This window comes from Rhinolophus ferrumequinum, chromosome 23 (genome assembly GCF_004115265.2).
Source record: "Rhinolophus ferrumequinum isolate MPI-CBG mRhiFer1 chromosome 23, mRhiFer1_v1.p, whole genome shotgun sequence".
Taxonomy (NCBI): Eukaryota; Metazoa; Chordata; class Mammalia; order Chiroptera; family Rhinolophidae; genus Rhinolophus; species Rhinolophus ferrumequinum.
In genome coordinates this window covers 30590777-30617306 of record NC_046306.1, presented here as the reverse complement: position 1 = coordinate 30617306, position 26530 = coordinate 30590777, and the positions used below count along the sequence as shown (strand labels likewise).

The window sequence follows — 26530 nt, the reverse complement described above, 5'->3', positions numbered from 1 at the left end:
TGGGGTTCTCTAGATCCTTGCTACTCAAGTGTGGTGGCAGGACCTGCATGCAGCATCACATCACCTGGGAGCATGTTTAGCTAGTAGAATCTCAGGCCCCCGGCCAGACCAACTGAATTTGAATCCACATGTTAATTCACAGGCACATTGAAGTTTGAGAAGCTTGTGTCCAGGTGGTAGCCATGAGGCTAGCGGAAGGATCTGTCTCCCAGCCCCGCCCCTCCTACTCTTGGCTCGCCTCTTAAGCAAATCTCAGCCCTGCATTGGTCCTGCACAAAATTTCTGCAAAACCGGAGTGTGTGGGGAGGAGGCTTGCAGGAGCTGCCCTCGCCTGGGAGGATAGAGGATAAGTGTGACTGGATGAGGAAAAGGCAGCTTTCTCCAGCTCGGGGCTCAGCGGAGTGTAGACACTCCCCCGACCCTCCCCCGACACCTCTCTACTCTCACCCCCAGCAGCTGCTACCGCCGGCTTGCCGCCGGTTGCCACGAAAACCCGGAACAGCTGCGTGTGATCACGGAAAGTCCTCCTAGGGGCGACGCTGGGGAGCTGGGCATGCTCAGTAGCTGGGGGAGGCTTGGGTGGAGAGTAGAAAGCTTTGGCTGCGCCTCCCACCCCCTCCCGCCGGCCCCCGCCCCCTTGCCCCTACCCAGACCGTAGTAGTTGCCCGGCGTGCGCCCGGGGAGACCGGGAACATGGCGCTCCTAGCGATGTAGCAGCCGAGGCGGCGAAGGGGATGAGGCACCGCCGTCTCGCTGACAGCCAGCCACCAGGTAGGCAGGCGCGCCTGGCGGGGCTGCCTGGGTGGATGTGGGCACGGGGAGGGGCGCTTGCGAGGATGCGCACGGCTGGGACCCGGGGCATCTTCCTTTGCCCGGAAAGGATGCGAAGCGGACATCTGTGACAGCGCGCAATTGTGCATCTCCTAGGAGATGTCAAAGGCTGGGGACCGGCTGCCTGGAAGGAAGGGATCCGGGGACCGCCCCGCGCCTCCCTCCCACACACCCACCCATGCGCTACCATCCAGCCTTGGCTCTCTCCACCGGTCAAATAAAGGATAGTTCCTTTATGCTGGGTGGGAGGGCGTGGGGGAGAACGCCGGATACCAGTATTGGGAGTGCGTTGGTCCCCCCAGACCGCTAGCAAGCCCAGCACCAGTTCTTTGTGTATAACAGCCGCACACGCCCGGGGGTGTCACGGTGCCTGCATCTCCTGAGGAGTGTTGGACATATTGCCAGGGCAGGATTCCCGTACGGTTTTTGTCTCTTGGCAGGTATAGACTGGAAGATGCAATAGCTGAGTCCCTTTGGGGCTGTGTTTTCCTTTGTTACTTGCCTTGGTGTGTGTGTGCGCGCGCGTATGGGTGCGTGGTAGGTTTTAATGGAGAGAGAACTTCTGCTCATGGGCACAGGTGTGGGCAGAGCGTGGAAAAGGATCTAGGTTCCAAACTCTTGTCAAAATTCAGTGTTATGTCGGCCTCCCGTAGGGCAAACTTGAACAGTCCAGAGATGAGAGCCCAGTTTGGAGAAGCGTGTTAGCCCTTCTTGAACCCATGTTTGTATATTTGGAGCTTTAAACATGGGACACAAGTTAATTCAACATTAGATATCAATTAAGGGAATTGGAAGCATTGGGGCTATCTGTTGTGGGCTTTTTAAGGCCAAATTAATAAAGAAAAAAAGTTGGCACAAAGCCAGAGGTAAGTGTCCTCCTTAATAGTTGATGACAGCTTAGAAAGCTGAATGCACTTTGGGGGAAATCAGGAAACCTGGCATTCCACAGAGTTCTGTCAAGAAGTATGTCTTAGGTAACTAACTCAGGAACCCCTCACCACATCCTTTGCTCTTTTGGGGTCTGGTAGCATGTTAACACTCTTTCTTACCCGAGTCCAAATGTACTAGATGTTACTACAATTCTATGAAATTGACACCCCATAATAACATTTCTGTCACCTTATATTTGTATATCTGTTATATTCAGCAGCACAACTCACTCGGTTAGGAAGGGAAGGTAAATTTAGAATATGCTTTTATTTTTTGCTTTATAATTTAAAGAATGGACATCTGCGACTACAAAGTTTAGACACTTCCCTCTGTACATACAGTCTTTACTTTATGGTCTCCTTAGGTAGCAAAAATTAGTCAGTATCATCAAAATGAAATGGGAAATGCTTGAAGAAAATGCATTTAAGTAAATTAAAGTCATAAATGTCCAATCTGATAGTATCTTGACTTGGAATACATATGTGCAAAGCAGAAGCACAGCTAATGGAAGCAATAGAAGTTGATGGGCTTAGAATAAAAATTTTCTATTCCTGTGTGAATGTGTTGATTGTATTAGGTCCCTGTAATTTGTTATTTTGTAAATAAATGTGAGTTTTAATTGCAGGCATTGAAAACACATTTGGCAGTGCATCCCCTCCACTTTGTCAGTTTGCTAAAATGCTGCAAGTGTGAGAAGCGGGAGTTCTAGGTTTTGGTATCATCTTGGTGATGAGACAGACCTGAGTTTGAGCTTAGACTCTCCTGATTTTAGCTTTGTGATCTTGGGCAAGTTATTTAACTTTCCCAAGCCTCAGTTTCCTCACCTGTAAAACAAGTCTAGAAAGACTTTAGGTACGTAAGACCTACCTAAATGGGTAGCTGTGTAGATTACTCATAATATGAACTATTAAGAAATTGGTGGTGACCGTTATAAGAGAAAGGGAAATGGATGTTTATCCTGTACTGTGTGCCCTGTTTTATGCTAGTCAGATTCAAATATGTGATCTCCTTAATGTTCCAACTCTATTAGTTTGCTAAGGCTGTGATAACAAATTACCAAAAACTAGGTTGCTGAAAACAACAGGAATTCATTCTCTCACGGATCTGGAGGCTAGAAGTCCAAAATCAAGGTATGGACAGGGCCAAGCTCCCTCTGAAGCCTCTAAGGGAGGATCCTTTCTTGCCTCTTCAAGCTTCTGGTAGCTGCTGGTGTTCCTTGACTTGTGATAGCAGAACCGCAGTCTCTGCTTTCATCTACTGTTTCCCGAAAATAAGACCTAGCCGGACCATCAGGTCTTGCATTATAGTAAAATAAGACCCAGTCTTATATAATATAATATAATATGATATAATATAATATAATATAATATAATATAATACCGGGTCTTATATTAATTTTTGCTCCAAAAGACGCATCAGAGCTGATGGTCCGGCTAGGTCTTATTTTCAGGGAAACAGGGTATCTTCATGTGGCAAAGTTCCCCCTTATAGGGAGGGACATCATTCATATTGGATTAGGGCCTACCCTAATTCAGTATGACCTCATCTTAACTTGTTACATCTGCAAAGACCTTATTTCCAAATGAAGTCATATTTGTAGGTTCTGGTTGGATGTAAATTTGGGGTTGAGGGGGAACACTATTCAGTGCAGTACGCCTACATCCCTATGATCGTGTTTAATGACAACACTAATATTATGTCAGCACACATGCAGAAGGTAGAAGTAGTATCAGTTCAAAAAAATACTTTAAAGGTTATTTAATCCAGCTAACCTATTTCAGGTTTTATTTACCCAACCATGGTAGGGAAGAATAGCATTCAAGCATACCTCATTTATACAACTGTCACTTATCTGGAAACCCAGACAATCTAGGATCTCAGTGTAGTTCAGGTAATATAGCTGACATACCCTGTCTCAAATGGATTTGTTAATGTTGTCTCCTTTTTGCTACCCTACCAATAGAATACAAACAAACGACAGAAAACCAAATTAAACAAAAATGGCAACAGCAACAAAAACGCCCCAATCTTAACATCTTTCTAAGCTTTCTTATCCTGGTAAATGGCACCACTATCCTTAGAGTTGTTTTAGCAAGAAATTTAAGAATCATCTTTGATAACTTCGGAGATTTCCTTTGCCTTCTACATCTAAAACTGTGACAAAATCTTATAAATTCGTCTTCTACTTATATTGCTAAATATATCTTGATAGATTCTTCTTTCCATCCCCACCATCAAACTTTAAATCGTCATCTCTCACCTGGATTATTAGTGTAATTTTCTAAAAAGGCCCCTGTTTGCTTGCTTGGTCCCTCCAATCCTTCATCCAGAAAAGATAGGATCATGTCAATCCCTGCATAAAATGTATCCACATGCTTGGGAGACATTCCCCAGACTCTCATAGCCTTGGGTACTTGGTCTGCCTCGGTCTCGGGCACCTCTTCCTCTTGGCTGCTGTCACACTGATCAGTGTGACAGTGTGTTTCTTGAATATCAGTGTGTTTCTTGAATTTCCTGTCTCTTTCTTGAATATTCCAGCCACTTCCCCCTATACTTTGCCAGTCCAAGCTGTATTCATCCTTTGGGCCTCTTTGATTTCCCTTCCCCATAACAAATCTTTCATTACCCTTCTACTTTTCATCCATAGCACTTATTACCTATTTATTTGTTTGCCTATTTACTTAATGTCTATAAGCTCTGTGATGGCCATTTATTTTGTGTTTTGCATGTAGATGCTCAATAAATATTTGGCGAATGAGTGAAGGAATGAATACTCTTCCTCATAGCATTTTTATGTGCCAATTTAAAGATCTGAGTTTTTAGCAAATTTTTGTTTTTTTTACTAGTATAAAAAGAGCAATTTAGAATCTCATTCTGACTTCAAAAGAGTAGTATTCTTGGCTTTTAAAACTGCCTATCCTAAGAATTGGTTTTATGCAAGCAGTTAAGAATTGAGTCAAAATATTTTCTAGCAATTGAACATTTTGCAAAAATACATCAGTCAGTCAACAAATATTTTGGAAATGTTTGTTGGACATCTATGTTTGCCATTTTAGGCCCTAGGAAGACAATGGTGAACTAGACTTTTAGCCTTCTAGAGATTAATAATAATAAATAATAATATTATGTGTAATAATAATTAATAACATTATTTATTGAGCTTCTGTTATATGCCAGGTTCTCATCAGTCCCTATCCCTACTTGTTACTATAACTAGTCCTCCAATTTTTCTCAATAACACAGAACCCAAATCAGATGTATAACAGATATTTGGTAGATATAATAATTGGTAGATTCTATTATCCTGATCTTTTAAAATAGAAAATATGTTTATCTGGGGACAAAGGAATCTGCTCATGCAATTGCTTTCTGAATATATCTAGGTGGGCCCTGTTCTGCTTTAAAACATCATTCTGCCTATTGTCTCTGAGGTTAAAATAAGAGACAAATGGCTCTTCATATGAGGACAGTTTCCAGGTGTGTTTCTTTGCCTTTTACAGTAGTCAAAATTCTTCATTACCAGCTGAATTGTTTTATTTGTCTTGTTTAATCTAAGTGAGAAGTGACTTAATGTCTCTCTCATTCAGAGCTCTTTTTGGTAGTTTTGAATTGCAAGACTGAGTACCCAACGGAAATGAATGGGGTTCAACAATGGAGCACAGGTTACATTTTGGATTTCTTGAGTAGCCTCAATTTCATGTCTTTTCATTATTCACATAAAAGGTGATTTTAAAAAATGAATAAAAATACCATTTAATGCATACGGTTAAGTATAACTTTTCACCTAAATAACGAAAAATCAGACATTGTGTCTTGATTTTGTTTAAACTGATGAATACACAATTGAGTCAGCTAAAACCTGAAGGACCTAATAAGAGATTTCAGTAAGGTGGTTGCTTATACAATACATGTTCAAAAATCAATGGCTACACAAAATGCCAGTATTTGCCAACTAAAAAATACAATAGAAAATGATTCTGTTTATGAATCCACAAAAATAATAAATTACCTAGGAAAAAAGTAAATATACAGAAAATGCTTGGGAATAATGAGAAATATCTAAGGACTTAGATAGGAAACTATAAAATTTTACTTAGATACATAAAATAAGCGAACAAAACTGAAAACATTCCTTATTCTTGGGTAGAAAGATGGATATTATAAAATGGTTATTTTGCCACAATTAATTAGTTTTATTGCATTGGGATTTGGAAAACTTGACAAATCAATACTAACTTCCATCTGGAAAAATAAATATATGACAATAGTCAAGAAAATTTTGCAAAAGAATACATATATCTTTTACAAAGATGTTAAAATCAATCACCTAGAAGATTATGTAATGACAGAACAGACTTTATCACAATTTTAAATGGAAATAACCAAATGTGCCACTGCATTACAATGCAGTAGTTGTGGGTTGTCTTTCCAGAAATAAAAATCAATCTGATCATTGAACTACAATCATTACAGTAGTGTAGTATATTGGTGTAAGTATCAATAAGTAACTCAGGAAAAGAACCGTGATGGAGGAAGCATTTTTAAATAGTGAGGAGTAGTTGACAAAAGAGCCAAGGAAACTGGCTATGTAGAAAATATTCAACTAAGAACCTCTGTTTACATGACTCACTAGACTAAATTCCAAATAAACTGGAAAGTTCATCCGCCAAGTGAGAAACAAAGCTAGCAGAAAATATTTAACAATTTTAGGAGAAGGCCTTTTAATATAAAATTAATGGAAAGAATCACAAAGCAAAAGATAGGATAGATTTGAAAATATTTTAAACTTTTGTATGCAAAAAAATACAGTTTAATGCAGAAAATAATTATGGAGAAAAATGTTGACACCAAGCATGACAGAACAGTTAACATAATAATTACACTGAACTCTTGCATATCAGTAAGTAGAAAATAATACCTCAAGAGAATTTTCTGCATATCTGAATAATTTAAAAGGAAGAAATAAAAGTCTAATACACATATTTAATAAATATTTTATACTATTAGTCACTGAAATGCAAATTAAAACAAAAAAGAGACTTCGTGTGTTTCATGTAGTAAACGAACAAAAATATGTATATATGTAAAAAATAGTACTAGCAAGGATGCAATGAGGACATTCTCATTACTACTGGTGGAAGATCTATGTGATACAACCTTCCTAGAGAACAATTTGAAAATATTTGTGAAAAGCTTTTAAAAATTCAAATTATTTGATACAAGTGTTTCTCTGGCTTTTAATTTTAACTTATTTTAGTCTTTGCTAAGGAAATAGATGGAGGCAGTTTTATGTAGAGGATTATTTATTATAATATATTCTATAATAATAGGAAAAAATGAAACAACCTACATAACTAAAAATTGGGGGCTGGTTAAAGATATTTTAAGGTCCCAAAATTACAGACTATTACGAAGATGTTAAAATCGATCACTTAGAAGATTATGTAATGACATGGAACAACCCTCATCACAATTTTAAATGGAAATAACCAAACGCACCACTGCATTACAATGATGCGTGTTTTGTGAAATGGAAATATCGCACTGGCATATAAAAACTGGAAGAAAAACAAAGTTAGGCAACGGCTGGGGAGTACTTTTAATTTTTTATACCTTTCCAGATTTTTCAATATTTAGTAAATGATAACATTGTTTTATGAATCAGTGAAAATATACACTATTTTACAAATATGGCAGTAATACGCATTTAGGTTATAATTATTCATTTCTGTAACATTCATTGATTATCTCTTATGTCAGGGGCTCTGGCAGGTGTTTCAGCAGTGACTCTTAGTTTGCATGCAAATGAAAGAAACTCTAACTTGAGTAAAGAGAACTTACTAGAAGGTTATCGGGTAGATTAAAGAATTGCCTGGAATGGGTGTGTGTGTGTGTGTGTGTGTGTGTGTGTGTGTGTGTGTGTGTATGCGCGCGCAAAAATAAAACCAGCAGCAACAACCAAAAAATGGATTGGAACCAAACTGGAAACTAGACAGCTCCAGGTCAGTTTGTATTTTTCCTACAGGTCTCATCATAAATAGGAAATATCTGTGGCTAACCAGGTAACTTAATGCTCAGGTTCATGTTACTTTGATAGCTGTTTATAAACTTTTCCCTGAGGAAAGAAGACTTGCAAATGGAAGGAAAAAGGTAATTATTCTTCAATTGCACTAAAAACATCACAGAGAAAATCTCATATTACCAAGACAGGCCCTTGCCCTGGACACTGCATGATAAAGAACCAGCTGCTCTGTCCTCCAACTTTTGTGCACCTGTACAGCCATGCCCTTTGGCACCAATCAGAGAACCCATGTGCCACTTTGCCCCCTTCAGAGGGTCCTGCTCTGCATATCTGAGACCTTGGACTTCCCTGCTCTTAAGGCTCCTGGGCCCAAGGGCGGCTGGATATAGACTGTCAGTGGAGGTGTGGATGGAGTTGGGATGTGTGGATGGTATAGTCCACAATAGTGCTGGAGGCTAGGGTGGAAAGAGCAGGGGAGGAGCAGGAGGTTGGTTCTCCTTATTGTGCCCTCTTCTTGGAATTCGGGTATTCTAAATTTAAGCCTGACTTCTAGGTTGTTATGGAGGCATGTTGGCAGACTAGGCACATAATAATTTATAATTTTTAGCTTGATTTATCATATTTAAATATTGAGATATACCGTATTTCCCCAAATTAATATACGACCGAGTATTATATTATATTATATTATATTATATTATATTCCCGGTCTTATGTTATAGTAAAATAAAACTGGGTCTTATATTAATTTTTGCTCCAAATGACGCACTATAGCTGATGGTCTGGCTAGGTCTTATTTTCGGGGAAACATGGTATAATAATTGGACTCTATTTGTGCTTTTGCTCCCTCAACTCTTAGGATCAGGCCTGTTTGAGTAGCTATTTTAGAAGTGTAACACTCAATTTTTCACACACGCCCATGTACACGCATACATTAGCTGCTTGTGCAACAGCAATATAGATTATAAGAAAAGTAGATTGCACTCCTGTGATTATAGCCAACATATTGAACAAGATGTGTGCAGCCCTCATCCAAGGATTTTACCTGTGTATCTTGATAAATCTTCATAGAGTCTATAAACTAGGTAATTCAAGGCAAAATATCATGCAGATACGTAGAGTAGCGAAGAGTAGTCAAACCCAGGCTTATCTGAATCCAATTGTCCATTAACACGGTGGTGTATGGCAACTCAGTGTGTAAAAAAAGTTTTGTTTGGAGTTCTTGACCCGTCAATAATTTTTTAAAAATCACTGGATTAATCTACCCACTTTGATTCTGAATCCTCTGATTTGGCATTTCTGTTCATGCAAATTTCCTCATGAAAGGGAAAAGTAAATGCATTGACTGCCTGGCTGTGTTCAGTATTATGATTACTTGAATGATCAAAGCCAAAAATCAATATTTGGTTGCTTCTATGAGAAATAAATTTAACTTACATTTTAAAACAGATGTCAGTTACAGGATTCCCTCTGCCAGTTTTCAAGGGAATTGCCATCTGTGTCATTGGTGATGAAGGTAAGTTGGCAACGATGTGTGCCTTTTATTTTCCTTAAAGTTCTGGTTCATCCCCAAGCCTCCATCACCCCACTGTTAAACTGAGTCAAGATGATTTCATCCAATTATTGGTTCCATCACTATTTTAAAAATAAATTACAGGGGGGTGGGCGAGAGGGCTCACTCACTCACACCTTCAGGCCCAAATACAAGATCTATGATAGAGTTGTTACAGGAGTTTCGGTATTTCTTGCCTGTACAGTGAAGAATCAAAGGTCAGCAAGCTGATTAGTATGCAAGCAGGCTTTATTAGTGATACTTTCTCAGGGAAGAGAATGGGCCTAGCTGAGGAGGGAGAGAGAGGCCTAGCTGAGGTAGGAGAGAGGGAGAGAGAGAGAGAGAGAGAGAGAGAGAGAGAGAGAGAGAGAGAGAGACAGAGAGGTAGACAGAGAAAGGGAGAGCAAGTGCGAGCACGAGAGTCAGAGAACCCTTGTCCCGAGGACTTATAGTTTGTTGGGTGGGCTGAGGGAGTCACATACTGATTTGGCGGAAGAAGTGGTGCATGCTCTTCCACAGGAAGGCATGACCTAAGATGGGTAGAGGTCTGTTGACTCAAATCCTTATCTTTCTCCAGACCACCTCTCCTCATCTGTTGGAAAAACAGATACTTGGCTGGAGGAAGGTAATCAAAGCCAGTTATGAGCTTTTTCTATAGGACCCCTCCTCCTTGTCCTACATTTTCTTACTTCAACCTAAGAGTCAACAACTGTTAGCTTCACTTTTCAATTCAACTTCAACTTCCAGGTTGACATACTATTTAAGAAACTCTTTAGCTGTTTTCTGGATGGAACTTGATCTCTTTGCTTCTAACCTTGACTATTTGAATTATACAAATGGATGTATGTGTAAAACACTGATTTTCTAGCTAATTGTTCTTAACTGTCAACGGGTTGCTCTCTTGCCTAATTTAGCTCCAATGCAATTTACTGACCTAGGAAGAGAACTTCCTGAAAGGGAAGATTAGAAAACTTATACTTCATTGATTTAAAAGAAAGCTTCTTCCTCCATAGTCAAAACAGTTACTATGTGGGTATGATTTAACCTCTAAAAATATAAACACTGATAGAGGCGGGAGGGTTCAAGGAAAACAAAATCTTACAGAAGAAACTGAAGTTAGAGCTTTCCTCATCTGTGTAGTTTTTAGGACAATGTTTTCTCTTCTTTAGGTTTTAGAGAGATTGAAAAAAAACAAAAGGAATTTTCCAATAATATTTAGTCACAAATAAAAACTATTCATGACTTGCGTTAAATAGTAGTTTGTTTTACCCTTTTATGAGAGTTTTTGAGACAACCACTACCTCCAAATTGTGTTCTATCTTCCTTCTACTTAAAGTAGACTCCACTCTCCCTTGTCACAGCCAAGGAGTACCTAAATCTCATCAAATTAAAACTTTCTTGTGGGGCGAACTGATGGCTCAGTTAGTTGGAACGTGAGCCTTAAACAACAGGGTTGCCGGTTTGATTTCCACGTGGGCCAGTGAGTTGCACCCTCCACAACTACGCTGTGTTTCCCCAAAAATAAGACCAGGTCTTATATGAAGGTTTGCTCCAAAAGACGCATTAGGGCTTATATTCAGGGGATGTCATCCTGAAATATCATGCTAGGGCTTATTTTCCAATTCGGTCTTATTTTCGAAGAAACACAGCAGATTGAAGACAACGAACTGCCACTGGGCTTCTGGAGGGGCAGCCGGATGGCTCAGCTGGTTAGAGCAGGAGCTCTCTGCAGCAAGGTTGCCAGTTTACTTCCCACAAGGGATAGTGCACTGCCTGCAACTAAGATTGAAAATGGCAACTGGACTTGGAGCTGAGCTGCGCACTCTACAACGAGATTGAAGGACAACTGCTTGGAGCTGATGGGCCCTGGAGGGACACACTGTTCCCCCAAATTTCCCCAATAAAAAAAAAAAAAAAAACTAAAATCTTTCTTGCATATGCCCTTCCCTGTCCCCACTGTGACTCCTCTTGACATCTCTCAACTAGACCTTGTGTCAACGTCTTCTCTATTTTTGTCTTCATTGTCATCCTCAAATGAACATCTGATTATCTGATTATCACCTTCTTATTATAAACTTCCTATGCAGCCACAATTCCCTCCCCCACCTCCGCTCAGAATTCTCCCACATTGTTCTGGATTATCCATCTCAAAGCATTAATAAATAATATTTGTTCAATGTTTATTTTTTTACTTGACTCCCTTTTGTATTAGACTGAGAACTCTTCTAAAGTACATATCTAGTCTCTTCATCTCTGTATCCCCAGCACTTATCTTTATGCATACATGTGTCAGATCTTTAATAAATGTTTGTGGATAACTGGATGTTACCTAAGCTGAGAAATGAGTCCAGATGCAGAAGGGTAATGCCATAGTTTAAAATTCTGGAATGGAACCTAACAATGATCTAAGCTATTTTCTTAAAAAAAAAAAAAAGTTTCACACTAATGTTCACTTTTTACTTCCTATAAATGAAAGACACGTGGCAGAAAAGATTAATTCTCTCTGTTTCTGGTTACAGACAAAAGTTCTAATATTGGCTAGGAGTATAACAGATATTCTGAATACACTGAAAAGAGAGAAAGTAATGAAGTAAACAATAAGCTAAGAGCAAGTTTTCCAACTATAGAGTAAGTAAATAAACTGAGCTTCTTGAAAAATGTTAAGAATGATTATTTGATTACTAGATGCAACTTAGGTCTACTGCTCTGTTGTCCCAAACCTGGTATGAATATGATTGGTTGGTGATGTGACCCCTGCTTAAACATCAATTGATTTTTTTTCTATACTGAAAGGTGGGGTTTTATTCAATTCTGCGTAAGTCTTTGGCACCACTTGTTTCCATAGTAACAGATGCCCTAAAAAATGAGAAAAACTGGGAAGGCTTGGGAGAGAAATGAATCAAAGTAAGTGGTCCAAGCAAGGGGTTCCCCAGTGTGAGACCCAGGGTCTCTTCAGGCTCTTGGTCACATGTATTTGTGTCAGGATTCGCAGAGAGAAGATTCTAGGGTGGCAACCAGAAGGGATTTTTAAAGGCAACGTATAGATATTCTCAATGAAAGAAGCCACTGTCCTTACTTTAACTTGGATTCCCGTGGTGGATACCTGTACTGGCATATTAGCCGTCTACACTGGTTGAACACTTGCCACCTAGAGCCCACTAACAACTAGGAATCAGAGAACAACAATTGGAGACTTGCACTATTTGTGAAATATAGTTGAGCCATCCTTTCAAAACTGGGAGGTAAAGAAGAACACAGAATTCTAGTAAGTACTGACATTTGATAATGTTGATTTTAGAGCCCCTTCCAGTCTTGTGGGCTAGATGTGTTCTGTGTGGCATACATAGTGTGAAATTTCACCTGAAAAACCAGATTTATGGCTTCTCTTTTTTTAAAAAAATCATATATACACCAATAAGAAATTTGGCAACACTGACGATGTTTCCTCATGGCAACCATCCACTTTGGCTGAGTAGCTAATGTGGTAGGTAATGGAGTCTTCACTTTGCCACAGTCCCCATCACTCCCTACTGTTTATTATCAGGATCAGGCCATGTTACGTGTTTATATTACCTCGGTCCTTGAAGGCTTTTGAATTTGTAATCTTTGGATTAGAATCTTTGGTTCTATGGTTTTAGATCATTTTATCCTTATATATTGTTCCTTTTAAAAATCTCATTTCCTGAAAATATGAGCCAACTTATTTAATAATTTAAATATAAGGCAAACAGCATTTTAGAAAGGTGCATTTTTAAAATTCTGTGCTAGAAAAAAATATCTAGCATTAAGCCTCCTGTGCTGGCATGAAGTTTATTTAAAATGATTGAGTTTAGGGATATTTGTTGGGGATATTTGCATTGTTAGGCTTCAGCAACTAACTCTTTCAATATTTTTTCAACATTAGATGATTACAGAGAATTTCCTCTTGTGTTTAATTTGAATTAAAATGAAATTGAAAAAGAAATTACACGGTCTTGAGCTTGCTAGAGGTAGGAATTATCAGAACACAAATGGATGCTATCATATTTCATATGATACTATCATCTGGAAAGTATGAAATATTCAGAATGCAAATATGCTCTTAGAAGTGAAGTAGAACTTTGTAAATGATATACATTCTATAGAATGGCTAGGAAAATCTCAAAATCAATATTGGAATTACCCAGGGTGACTGAGAATAATGATATCACTGTACCTTACTATAAAGTAATGAAAAACAAATGAGAGAAAATTCTAGAGGAGTCAGAGAAGATTTTAGGAAGTAGTTTCCAATTTTTTTTTCCAGACCTCAATTTTATTTATTTATTTATTTATTTTTAAAGATTTTATTGGGGAAAGGGAACAGCACTTTATTGGGAAACAGTGTGTACTTCCAGGACTTTTTTCCAAGTCAAGTTGTTGTCCTTTCAATCTTAGTTGTGGAGGGCACAGCTCAGCTCCAGGTCCAGTTGCCATTGCTGGTTGCAGAGGGCGCAGCCTACCATTCCTTGCGGGAGTCGAAGTGGCAACCTTGTGGTTGAGACAACCTGCTCCAACCAACTGAGCCATCCAGGAGCTCAGCGGCAGCTCAACTCAAGGTGCCGTGTTCAATCTTAGTTGCAGGGGGCGGAGCGCATCAACCCTTGTGGGACTCGAGGAGTTGAACCGGCAACCTTGTGGTTGACAGCCCACTGGCCCATGTGGGAATCGAACCGACAGCCTTCAGAGTTAGGAGCATGGAGCTCCAACTGCCTGAGCCACCAGACGGCCCCTCAATTTTGTTTTAAACACAAAGCACAACCCACCCATTGACCTTTTCGGCAGGGTATGCGATGACTGTAGCTGTCACTGTAAAGCAGAAGAACTTTTGGTTCTAAGTTAATCGCTTAACTAATAAGATTAAAGTAAAGGTAATTGGAGCTATCAGGGTGGTATCTGCCTGCTTCTGCTTTGTCCTTTGAGAAGCTAGATAAAAGTAGGAAACAGATACTACAGTGATCATTACCAGCTAGTCATTCATTCGTTCAGCAGACATTCTTTGCATACTACTGTGTTTATTTGGAGTGACACTTAAGCACATAGAGGCACACCAGTGAACATAGATAAAAATCCCTCTTATGCCAGGAGAGACAGACAGTAATACGTAATAAGTACATGTATAGAATGTCAGATCTGTGTTTTGAAAAAATAAAATGGTTGGTAAGGGGATCAGAAGTGCTGAGATGGTGGCAGGAAAGGGTGAAGTTTTAATTAGGGGGGTTAGGACATGCCTCATTGAGAAGGTGACATTTGAAGGAGGGGAGAGAGCTGCCTGTGTAGAATACCCACCGATAGATCTGAGCAAGCATCACAGGCAGAGAGAACCCAGTGCAAAAGCATCAAGGTGGAACGCCTGTCTTGTTTGCAGAAGTGCAAGGAAGCCAGTGTGATTAGAACAACATGAGGAGGACCGCAGAAGGAGACAGGTCAGGGAGGTGAGGGGTCAGAACCAGTAGGCAGAGATAACACCTTGGCCTTTTCTCTGAGAAAGACGGGGAACTATTGGAGAGCTTTGAGCAGAGGACAGGATCTGACATAGTTTATAAGAGTCACTTTGGCCTCTCTGTTGACAGGGGAAAAGTATGAAAGCGGGGACCAGGAGGACATTGCAATAATTCAGGTGATAGATGATGATGCTTTGAGCAGGCTTGTAGTGGTGAAAGTGGTGAGCAGTGAACCAGGTTTCATGTATTTTGAAGGTAGTGTTTCCTCAGGATTAGGTATGGGTTATGAGAGAAAGGTTTTTGGTCTGAGCAACCAGAAGAATGGAAGTGCCTTCAGCTAAGAAAGGGAAGACACTGGGAGAAGTAAGTTTCTAGGGGAAAAATCAGAAGTTTAGTTTTGGACATTAGATACCCAGTGGATGTCTACTTCCAGTGGAGTCGTTGAGTATCTGTCCTGGCAGCTGGACATTAGTACTAGGCATCTGGGGAACACTAACAGGGCTTGCTATCCATACCTGTTGTCCCCTCAGCATGTTCCCGCAAAATCCTTCAGAAGTTGTAAAAACCCTATCTTCTGCTCGCTAACTGTGAGTATATTAATTGGATCATCTATTAGTATAGAAAAGGATCATACCTTATGTTCAGTGGGTAAAAGGGCATTGAGCCCGAATAAGTTGCACTCAAAGTCATTTCCAAACAAATGTGATAATGTAACCATAGGTGCTGTATTGGAGTCTTAGATAATTAAGGATGAAGCTGTTAAATGCATCTAATATTGAAAAATGGGACAGAAGTTAGGCTACAATTGACCTTGTGATGAAGCAAAGGATAAAGTATTCCCCAGGAGTAAATCATTTACCCATGTAATGCAATTACATTCTTTTAGGGCACTGGTGGACCAGTTGGTAAGCTATCTCCTTCGAGGCATTAATGGAACTAACTCTGTGTCCCAAATACAGAGGTTTTTGAATAATGTCGTTGTTTTGTTATAACATTAATGAGAAAAAAAAAATCAATTCCTGTCTGGAGCCACTCTCTGTGTGAGTTTTCTCCCGATAATCCTGTTTCCTCCCACATCCCAAAGATGTGCATGTGAGGTGAATTGACATGCTTAAGTTGTTGTCCCAGTATGAATGAATGTGGGAGTGGGTGTGAGTACACTCCGTTTGAAAGGGCGTCCTGTCCAGGGCTGGGTCCCACCTCCTACTCTGACCTGTTGGGATAGGCTCCAACCACCAGCCACCTGCCACCTTCCACATGAACTGGAATCAACAGGTTGGAAAAGAATTATCTTACTTGTTTTTATTAATCTTTCTTAAATGTTTGTATAGCCCACTTTATTTCAGTGTTTAAATTAGTGGTGTTTTGGGTCTTTAGAAGTTTGTTGATGTTTTTGTGACTAGAAATATGCTGTGGGAACTTAACTCTTATTTATATCATTTAGTCTATGATAAAATTGGTTTCATTACCTGTCACTATACATAAAGTCACAGTTTCCAAGAACCTATCGGTGATGTTAAGTGAGGACTTACTGTAGTGTGGTTCATGCCATAATCATTTTTAGGAACAGATACTGTGAAAGTAGGGAAAGTTGGAGAAAATGTAACAAAAGTTAGATCTATTGGCATGAATAATAAAAACGATTTTAATTAGTTTAAGCCTTGCTAGAAACCCCAAGCTAAAAACAGTTTTCAGTGGAGAAAGAAGAGTGTGTAACGTGTATACTGAGGGCAGAGGGACAAGTCTTAGTCATATTTATATGTGTGTATACAGTACATGTTAGTGAATTTTAACTGGGTATTGAAATGTACTTGATTGACAAGAAGTGAGGAGTGGATACTGGAAAGGCTGTAGTGGGTTTTCAAAAATAACCCAGATGGTTCCCATGATGAGAATGTATGAGCTGAGGTTGTTTAGGATGGTAGGGAAAGTGTTTTAAAATTGGCCATCTGCTTCAAAGAATTATGGAGCAAGAAGGTGATCCAAAGTTGATGAGGTCATATTAGGATCTCCAGTAGGCTATTCAGGCTTAGCAAGCCCCAAATCATTGTGCACTTAAAATAATAGCTGTTAAGCCTTGGACTGGAGATGTGGGTTTAAGAAATGCATCATCATTGGTATAGCATGAAGCCCTCTAGATTTCTTTCCACACCAGACAACTGGTGCTGGAGTTTCATACCTGGAATGGTAGAAATATTCCTTTCATAATTTTTGGTGTTCTTAAAGGAATCATGAAAAGAAATTTGGGGAGAGCTATATGAAGCAGAAGAAGAGTAGTCTTGAGTGGCTTTGGATCATCCACGCTGAGCCGTTCTTTACAATCTTTAGTTGCTCTCATTGTTGAAGCTGAGTGTTACAGTTTTGCCCTGCCTTAGTCAGAACTTCAGGGCTCATCATTCAATTCCTTAATATTCAGGACCTCAGTGTTGTGAAACCTCAGGGAACACTGTTCACATCTGGTACATATAAATGGTGTGTTGGAGTGCTGTAGTCCACAGCCTAAATGGCCTCCTGCAGTGATTCTGAAGGAGGCCTTTGTCATTGATTTGGTCCAAACTTTGTGAGATGGATTACCATGCCTTGTAATTATGTGTGTTTTCTGTTCTCCTTTTTCCTTTCTTCCCTCTGGACTATAAGAGGCTTGAGGGAAGAAGCTAGATTTTATATATTTACGAGTATAATAAAACATCTCACATGACACCCTTCATATAGAGTTGCTCAGTAAATCTTTACTAAATACCTGAGTGACTAATAGTACTGGGGCTTGCTGAGACTTGACCATGTGTTAGGCTCTGTATAAAATATTTTACCTGTTTACGTTCCTTAGTCCAAAGAGTGACCCAATGGAGGAACACATTTCCTTCATTTCCCCTTTGAGGATGTTGAGCTGGTGAGCAGAAAGTGAATGAGTGAACACGGTGAGTGGAGACAATTCTTTCAAGAAGTTTGATTTGAAGGCTGGAAAGAGTTAAGAATAGAAGGTATAACTGAAATAGGATGTTGAGTTGAGGGGGAGAATCTTATATAGAGGCGGATGAACTTGAGCATGTTTAAATGTTGATTCAGTTTTGAGTAGGAGGATGGAATGTGTAGTTGGGACGTCATTCAGAGATGAACCCAGAGGACAGACACATGGAAGGATAGGCAGGAGGTCTGCTCTCCTGGAACAGGAGTAAAGGGGAGAATGAAGTAGATTCAGGGAAACTTGGTGGGAAGCTAAAAGTTCCTTGTGAAGCCTTTCGTTCTATCTTTGAAGAAGGAGGCAAAGTTATCCAATCTGAGCAGGAAGGTTGTGGTTGTCATGGCAATGGTTATGGCAGTTTGAAAGTGAGTGGAGAAGGTATGAAATGGTCTCCGCAGAAATTCCAAGAGACTGAGTGAGTTGATTAGAGACCCTAGCATTTCCACCAGTTTGTATTAATAAAACCATGGCTGTAAATTAAAACTCTAAGTACACTTTTTTTTTTTTTATCTACTAGAAAAAAAGAAGTTTGGCCCAATTTAATTAGAATCTAAAGTTAAAGAAGAGAGGCCTTTTGCACATAGGGGAAATTTGAATTTTATCAAATGCGTATAAAGAAAATAAGCTTTCCTTCTCCTGATTTCTACGTCGTGATTCGTCCTCATGAAAATTGGTATTGGTACTATGAGAAGAAAATACTATGTGTATCTCCTATAGGCTGAAGTTGTATTTGCAGCCAGGTGCTGTGGGAAGGGGAGAGTGGGTGAGTGTCTTCCACAGGATTCTTTTGCTTGAAAGAGACTAAACTCAAAGAGATCTAGCTTGAAGTGTACCAGAGCAAACTAGGAAATTATTCACCTGTAGAGCTAAAAAGTCCAAAAATACAGCTGGATCAGGAGCTCAAAAATATTACCTTGGTGCCATTTCTTTCCCATCTCTTCACTCTACATATTTCTGTGTGAGCTTCATTCTTATGCTCAGGCAGGTTCTCCCATTTTTATGGCAAGATGCTCCACCCACCCCTTCTAGGTTTAGATCCTACTCATTTAAAAATCCAGCAGAAAATGCTTGAGGACCCAAGATTTCCAACAAAAGTCTTAGGATAAATTTCAGTGGTTCGGGTATTAGTTTTATGGGTCACAGAACAGTGCCCGTTCCTAGTCTAATTAGCATAGCCTAGGGAATGTGTTTGTTGCTCTTTGATACCCCACCCCCCCAACACACACACACACACACACACACACACACACACACACACACACACACACACACACACAGAGTCCAAACCCTTCCCTGCAGTCAGAAGTCAGAGTGGAGTTACTTTCTCCTAAACCACCTGGATGAAGAGTGTGGATAGAGAGGATTCATAAGGATTAGCAGGATGCCATTGTCAGAAGCAGGAGCAATAGATGTGGTCATGAAAAGAATTGTCCTTAGAGTAGATAAAAGTAAAATTGCTCAATGTAATAGCATTCCCTACAAAGTTTTCTAGCCCAGTGAAATTTCTCTGGTCACATAGTTTTTGGCAGCCCTAACTTATTGGAGTGATTGTATTTGAAAATATCAATTTTTCCTAGAAATGAATTAGCAGCTTCCAAAGACACTATACATAGATTCTTTTTCCTCCTCCTTGTGATTTTTGCTTTTCGTCTTTGTGTCCTAGTTTTGCCATTGTACAGCTGCTTCTATTTTGGAACCTTGGCAAGAAATAGATTTGTGTGGATATACTGATTTAGTATGAAATTAAAATGAAAAGTCATTTGCATATTCAGAACCTCGCTTAATGGGAGGAAAATCAGTGAAAATTGCAACCTAAATTTTCTCAGGGAATGAACTTATGTAAGTTAGTGAGGACATATTGTCATACCAAACTAACATGAAATGCATGCACCCAGTCCCTCAACTTCTCCTGATATCTTCTTTCTTTGCCTTAATCATGAAGAACATATTTTCTCTCATTGATTTAAGTGATTTGGCATCATGTTGTCCTGTATAGCTAGCTTCATGTTTTGTTAGTTCAGTTCAACTTTTGGACAAGACAAATTAGAAAGTACCTTTGGTGATTACTCTGGTATTTTGGCTATTATTTAGTTAAATGATATCCAGTACCTTTCTGTAATCCTATCTTCCAGGTTGAGGGGTTGCCCTGAACCCCTCTGAAACCATGTTTCTAGTCTTTTCATGGAATATTAGCAGATATATACTTTATGATAATTTCATCTGTCCATTAAGAAATTAAGTTTTAGTGGCCTTAGAAACATCAGGGTCTACGTGCATCTGTTCAGGTGTATTTGTTTTCCCTGATATGGTTTGGGTTGTTGGTTCTTGCAGATACTCAACCTCCTATAGAAACTCACCCTCTGAACTGCTGCTCCCATGTTGATGGATTGACAGTCCCAGATCTCTCTTTTTCCATTCCTTTTATGTCCTTTGGGATTCTTTTCTTGAAAAATCTGTGTATTCTTCCACTTCCTCTTCCAGGAAAGAGGAGATTTAATCTCCCTCTCCTTCCAGGAAAAAAAGAATTATTTGTCCCTGGAATAATTTTTCTCCAGAGATAATTTTTCACCAAAAGGCAGAATGAGCAGTGAAATGTATTGGAACGGAGTGTTCATTCTGAATTTGCATTGCTTTTTCTTTTTTCTGAGAAACTCTGCCTTCTTTAATTTTTACAACAGAAGCAGTTGAATATTTATTTTAGAAATGGCAGGTGAATTTTATGTGACAAAGGTAGCTGATGACCCCAGCTGCTCTGTGACCCAATGGGGAAGGTGCTGCCATTAGAGTCTGGTTATGTCTAGCCCTCACCTGGTTTGACCTCATTAATTCAGAATTGACAGCTTTGGAATTTGATATAAATCATAGGGGCCAACCTGGTGTGTAGTTCTGTACTAGCCATGACAATTAGCTAAGCGAAACCTCATTATTACAAAGGCAATTTGCATAGTGGATAAGATATTGGATCCTCAGCTTGGCAGACATGGGTTCTGGTCCCTGTCTGGAACATTATTAGCTGTGCAAATTGATCAAAATTATTACTTACTCTGAGCATTGATTTCCTAAGCATTAAAAAAAATACTATTAGGTACCTCATTAGGGTTGCTGTGGGTTATCAGCCTCCGCAATTCAAAATGTGACTCTGGTTTACTTTGTACATATTTTTTCACCATCTGAAATTTTCTTGTTCATTTATCTGCTTATTTTTTATCATCTTTCTCCTTCACCAATAAAATATCTTCCCCACAAGATCGAGGACCTTGTCTGTTATGTTAAAGCCCTCTATCTCCCCAGCCTGAAAGGCTTGGCACATATTAAGGGATCAGTAAATATGTGTTGAATGAAGGAATGAATGAATAAATCATGCTTAGCACAGAACACGGCACTTAGTAGGCACTCAGTAAATGCATAGTATGCCATTTCCTGATACCAGAGGCTCTTCTGTGTGTAGACTCGGAAGTCTTTCCTTTGGGTACGATTTCTTTATTGTACCGTTTTAAAATCATGGAAACTTAGTTGGAAGGTTTTGAGATTCCACTTCTACCACAAATTGTTATTATGCGGAATTCCCTTATTTGTATATTCTTAAACTCACATTAAGCCATGATTTTGCTTCAGTAAAAGAAATACCAAAGAAGGCACGGAATGTGTTCAGTCACAAGCAATTAGTAGTAGAATCATGATGAGAGTTCAGGCATCCTATCTCCTATCATTTTCCCTATACTGCATGTCTATTATAATAGAATAAAACTAATTATAGGAATGGTAACAGCAGCTACCATTTATTTTAGTTTTAATATCACAGATATTATTATGCTCCCAATAACCCCATAAGGTTAGTACTATGGTAATCTCTATATTTCCGATGACAAAACTGAGACTTTAGAGAAGTTATTACCCAAGGTACCACTGCCACTTCTGAACCCAGTGAAGTCTCTCTCCAGAGCCTGCCCTCATAACCACACAGCAGTAATGACCCCAGATGGCCAATCTCCTGCAATTCAGAACTTTCGTTACATCAGATTGACTTTCATACTCCAATTACTCAGAACCAGGGAGTGCCACTGAGGTATGATTTTTGAGTTCCTTGAACAAGTGCCTGTACTTTCTGCCTTGTAAGAGCAGCCTTCATGGTGTGCTATGAGAAGCTGTGTGTCTGGCCTGAAGGAAGGCAAAACCAGAGGAGCAGCTTGTTGATTTGAGTTGTTTGAGTCAGGCAGGAGCTGTCTTCTAGCATGTGAAATAGAAGCATATGGGCTCTAATTTTCCCGAGTAGTTTGGTGGGACTAAGTTTTCTTTCATTAAGTTTATTGAGATGACATTGATTAATAACATTATGTAAGTTTCAAGTGTACAATTCCATAATTTGTCATCTGTGTATTGCGTTGTATGCTCACCACCTAAAGTCTAGTCTCTCTCCATCACCTAAATTTGACCCCCTTACCCTCTTCATCTTTAATTATTATTTCAGTACACAGAGAAAGGAAAATTTTTAAATAGTAGAAACAAAAATAATTGCCACGGTAGACTTTTAATCATAATAAGGACTGATTTTTGAATCACTAGGGGCCACAGTAAGAACAGAGAACTCATAACACAAACAATTACAACAAAGGCAGGACCGTTACAGAATTATATACTTGAACAGCGATTTGACATGTGATAATAACTCCTGTTCCATGTAGGATCTGGGGAGGGTCTGGCTTTGGGGATGGAGCAGTGAGTAGGGTCCAAACATGAGTGTATGAATTGGGAGAGGTGCTCCTGGCAGGAAGGATGGCCCTATAACCTCACCTGGACACTAACATTGCTTTTCTTCCCAAGAAACTCCACTAATGCATTTCAGTTTTCACTTGTTGTGCTTCTGAGGAATGCTGACAGGTATTCATATTCTTGTTTTCGATGCAGATTTAAACCAGATTTATATCGCATACAGTGCAGATAGCAGAGTACCGCACAACTCCAGGTAGCCTCCCTCATGTCATTGCTAATACCTACACAGGTGATCAAAACATGGAGTTTGGGAGAATTCTGAGTCCAAAAGTGACCCAGAACAGTGAGATCCTGAAAGGGAAGACGTTTTAATAAGGACTTATATTTTTACTTTTTATATACGCCTAAAGAGTGACATATGGTAACAAGCTATAAGTCAGTATGAATCCAAAAGAATTCTTTTACAAGGTAAACTAAAAATTGTGATTAAAATATTAGTGTTGTGATTTTAAATGGCAATAATTTTTTTCTTTCTCAATGTTTTATAAAGTAATGGTGCATCTTACCATTCCTGGTATCTTAAATTCAATGAAATATGGCGATATTAACCACAAGCAATTTCTGAAGCTATGCCAAGCACTCTTAAACACTTTACATGCATTATGTCATTTATTTTATGCTGTACTCCTCCCTTATCTGCAGGAGATATGTTCCAAGAGGCCCAGTGGATGCCTGAAACTGGGGGTAGCATTGAACCCTACATATACTATGTTTTTTCCTTTACATACATGCCTATGCTAAAGCTTAATTTATAAATTAGGCATAGTAAGAGATTAACAACAACTGATAATAAAATAGGACAGTTATAACAATAGACTGTCATAAAAGTTATGTGAATGGCTTTGATGCCATTATAAATAAGGGTTCCTTGAACACAAACCCCACAATATTGCAACAGTCATCAGATAACGAAGATGGCTACTAAGTGACTAATGGGCGGGGAGTATAAACAGCATGGGTACGGTGGGCAAAGGGATGATTCAACTCCTGGGAGGGGTGGGATGGGACGGTTTTGAGATTTAATCATGGTACTCAATGGTGCACCATTTTAAACTTATGAATTGTTTATTTCTGGAATTTTCTATTTGATATTTTTGGACTGTGGTTGACTGTGTGAAACAAACTGCAGAAAGCAAAGCTGCAGATGAAGGGGGCCTATTTACTACAACTGTTTATCCATTCATCCATTGAAGGACATATGACTTGATTCCAATGTTTATCTATTTTAAATAATGCTGCTATGAACATTGATCCATAAGCTTTCATGTAGGTGCTTTTACTTCCCTCGGATGGATATCTAAGAGTGGAATGGCTGGGTCAGATGGTAGGTGTATGTGTAGTACTATGTGAAGCTGTCAACCTGTTTTCTGTCAGTGAGTTCCAGTTGCTCTGTATCCTTCCCAATACTTTGATCAGTTTTTTAAAATTTTAGTTAATCTAGTGGGAATTGTGGTTTTAATTCACATTTCCCTAATGACTAATGACGCTGAACATCTTTTTATGTATGAGGTGTGATAAAAAATATGGTGAATGCTTAAATTAAAAAAAATTCTTACAGTAAAAGACACATTGCTATTAATCCCCCTCAAAATACTCCCCCTTGCTTCAAACACACTTATCCCATCATCATTCTTGCCACTTTCTGGAGCAGTTGTGAAGTCCTCTTTCATGAGTGTCTTTAGTTACGCTGTCGTGGCTGCCTCGATGTCCTGAATCAATTCAAAACATTTACCTTTCATGGTCATTTTGACTTTGGAGAAGAGCCAGAAGTCGTACCAGTACCAGATCTGGTGAATAAGGTGGATGAGGACACACCGTAATGTTTTTATTTGACAGAAATTGGTGTACCAGAAGTGATGTGTGACATGGAGCGTTGTCATGATGAAAGATGAAACCATTTGCTCATTTCATGTTAACGCCTTGTTCGTGATCCATTATTTATGGCACACTTTAAAACACACCTTCTTTCAACTGTAGCTCACACCCGATTGACTACACCGAACAAGTTGAAACTTGTCACACGCTGTTAATGACGTTTGTTGCACCGCAACCCATATTGAAGATCCCTGCCATTCCATTGTATGGCACTCGGAAGCAGCATTCACCATATTGTTTGATCACACCTTCATATTATTTGCCATTTGTATATCTTCTTTGGTGACGTATCTGTTCAAATTTTTTCTTCATTTTTAAAATTGGGTTGTTTATCTTGTTGAGATTAAGAGATTTTTAAAAATATATTCTAGATACAAGGCCTTTGTTAGATATATATATACATTTTACAAGTATTTTCTTCCTGATTGTGATTTGACATTTCATTCTTACAGCAATGTCTTTTGTTTTAATGCTGTCTCACCAGGAACTAGAACAGTGGTTAACACGTGTTGATGCTCAAAAACTGTTTCTTGAAAAGCTGATTTAGTGAAAAGGTGGTCCCCTAGCAAGTATCTTATATACCAAACAAGATTTGACCAGACCCAGAGCCCCTAACCTTAATCAATATACATTACACATATAGGCATATATATGTAATATAATAAAATATATTATATAATGTAATATACTTACTTGAAGGAATTCCTGATATAAAAGAGCAATAATAATAGCTCATGTTTTGATTGCTTGCTATGTGCCAAGCAATGAACTAAAAAAAAAAAAAAAAAAAAAAAAATGTGAGACAGGTGCTATAATTGCTATAATTTATCCCTGTTATGAGAATAAGGAAACTGAGGCTGATAGAGATGAAGTCACCTTGTTCAAAGTCACCAAAGAAGGAAATGTGTGAAGCCAGTGTTTGAACAAAGCATTCGGACTCTGTAGTCCATGGCGGGTGGGATGTGCAGATGGAATGAAGAATGGCTAGAGGGAACATAGTAACTTTTTCCATTACCCAACTTTACATTGTTTTACTGGCTGTGTGAACATATATTAACTTTTATACTTTTGAAGAGTTCTTAAAGATAATATTCTAAAAGAATTACATGTATTCAGATGTTGGACTATATAATTTAAATATATAGCTAGACATGTAGCAGCAAGATTGGCTGAGTTTCTGGTTGTAGAGACCAGTTTGGACGACTGCATCCGTGGTGGTTAGTCTCTGTGGGCCATCCAGCATCACAAAGTCATGCAGCTTGCACCAGCGTGAAAGTGGTCAGCCACTGGTCATAGTGCCACCACTCCCTTTTCCTCTCTCACTCCATTCTGTTAGACCTGATACCCAAATATTACATATTGTTTTCATTGTGTCAGCATTTTAGTTGCCTGCATGTTAATATTTGTACTGGACTACTCTTTGTTAGTAAAATGAACCAAAAAAGCTTTTCTTTTTTTCCTTTTATCCCTCTAAATTCTTGGAACACATTTTTTGGGGTGGTGGGAGTAGGGGGAGAGAGAGAATGCTTATCTCTATACTTAAGAGATCTATAGATAGATATACCTAGGTAGATATATAGATTAATTTGTAAAAGGGATCATTGGTCAGCACTTTGTAAACAATCTGGTGCTCATTTTACTCAATTTAAATATTCCATAATCGTTGAAAAGATATTCAAGTAGTGCTTAGACAGCACAGAATGTATGAAAATCTGCAGCAAATCATGCAATCTATATAAACCATTAGACCGCTTCTATTGCTGATGTGGCTACCAGATGTCTCTTTTGTGAGCTGACTTTCATAGTGTTTTCCATATCACAAGAGTTATTTGAAGACTTACTTCCTGAATATCTCCAACTGTGTGTATGTATATGTGTATATAAATGTGTGTGTGTGTGTGTGTGTGTGTGTGTGTGTGTGTGTAGTGGAACTTAACTTTGCAAATCTTTTATTCATCTATGTTAAGAAATGGGGAAATCTGACTTTGCAGATTTTTATTAGTCTATGTTAAGAAACAGATTCTCCATTGGGATAGTGGCAGATTTTTCAAGGAGGTAATTTTAACAGCTACTGGTCAACATATTATTTCAAATTTGGTACCACAAAGCTGGAATTATAAATTGTA

General features: G+C 39.0%; 1 protein-coding gene across 1 annotated transcript in view; it reads left to right on the top strand.

Moving 5' to 3' along the window:
• The first annotated feature begins 362 nt into the window (after nt 1-362).
• PAK5 (p21 (RAC1) activated kinase 5) overlaps nt 363-26530 on the top strand; it is a 283597-nt gene continuing 257429 nt past the window's right edge. Inside the window, exon 1 of the mRNA XM_033095502.1 lies at nt 363-771. The gene's annotated coding sequence lies outside the window, so the exon portion shown is untranslated. The remainder of the gene's footprint in view (nt 772-26530) is intronic.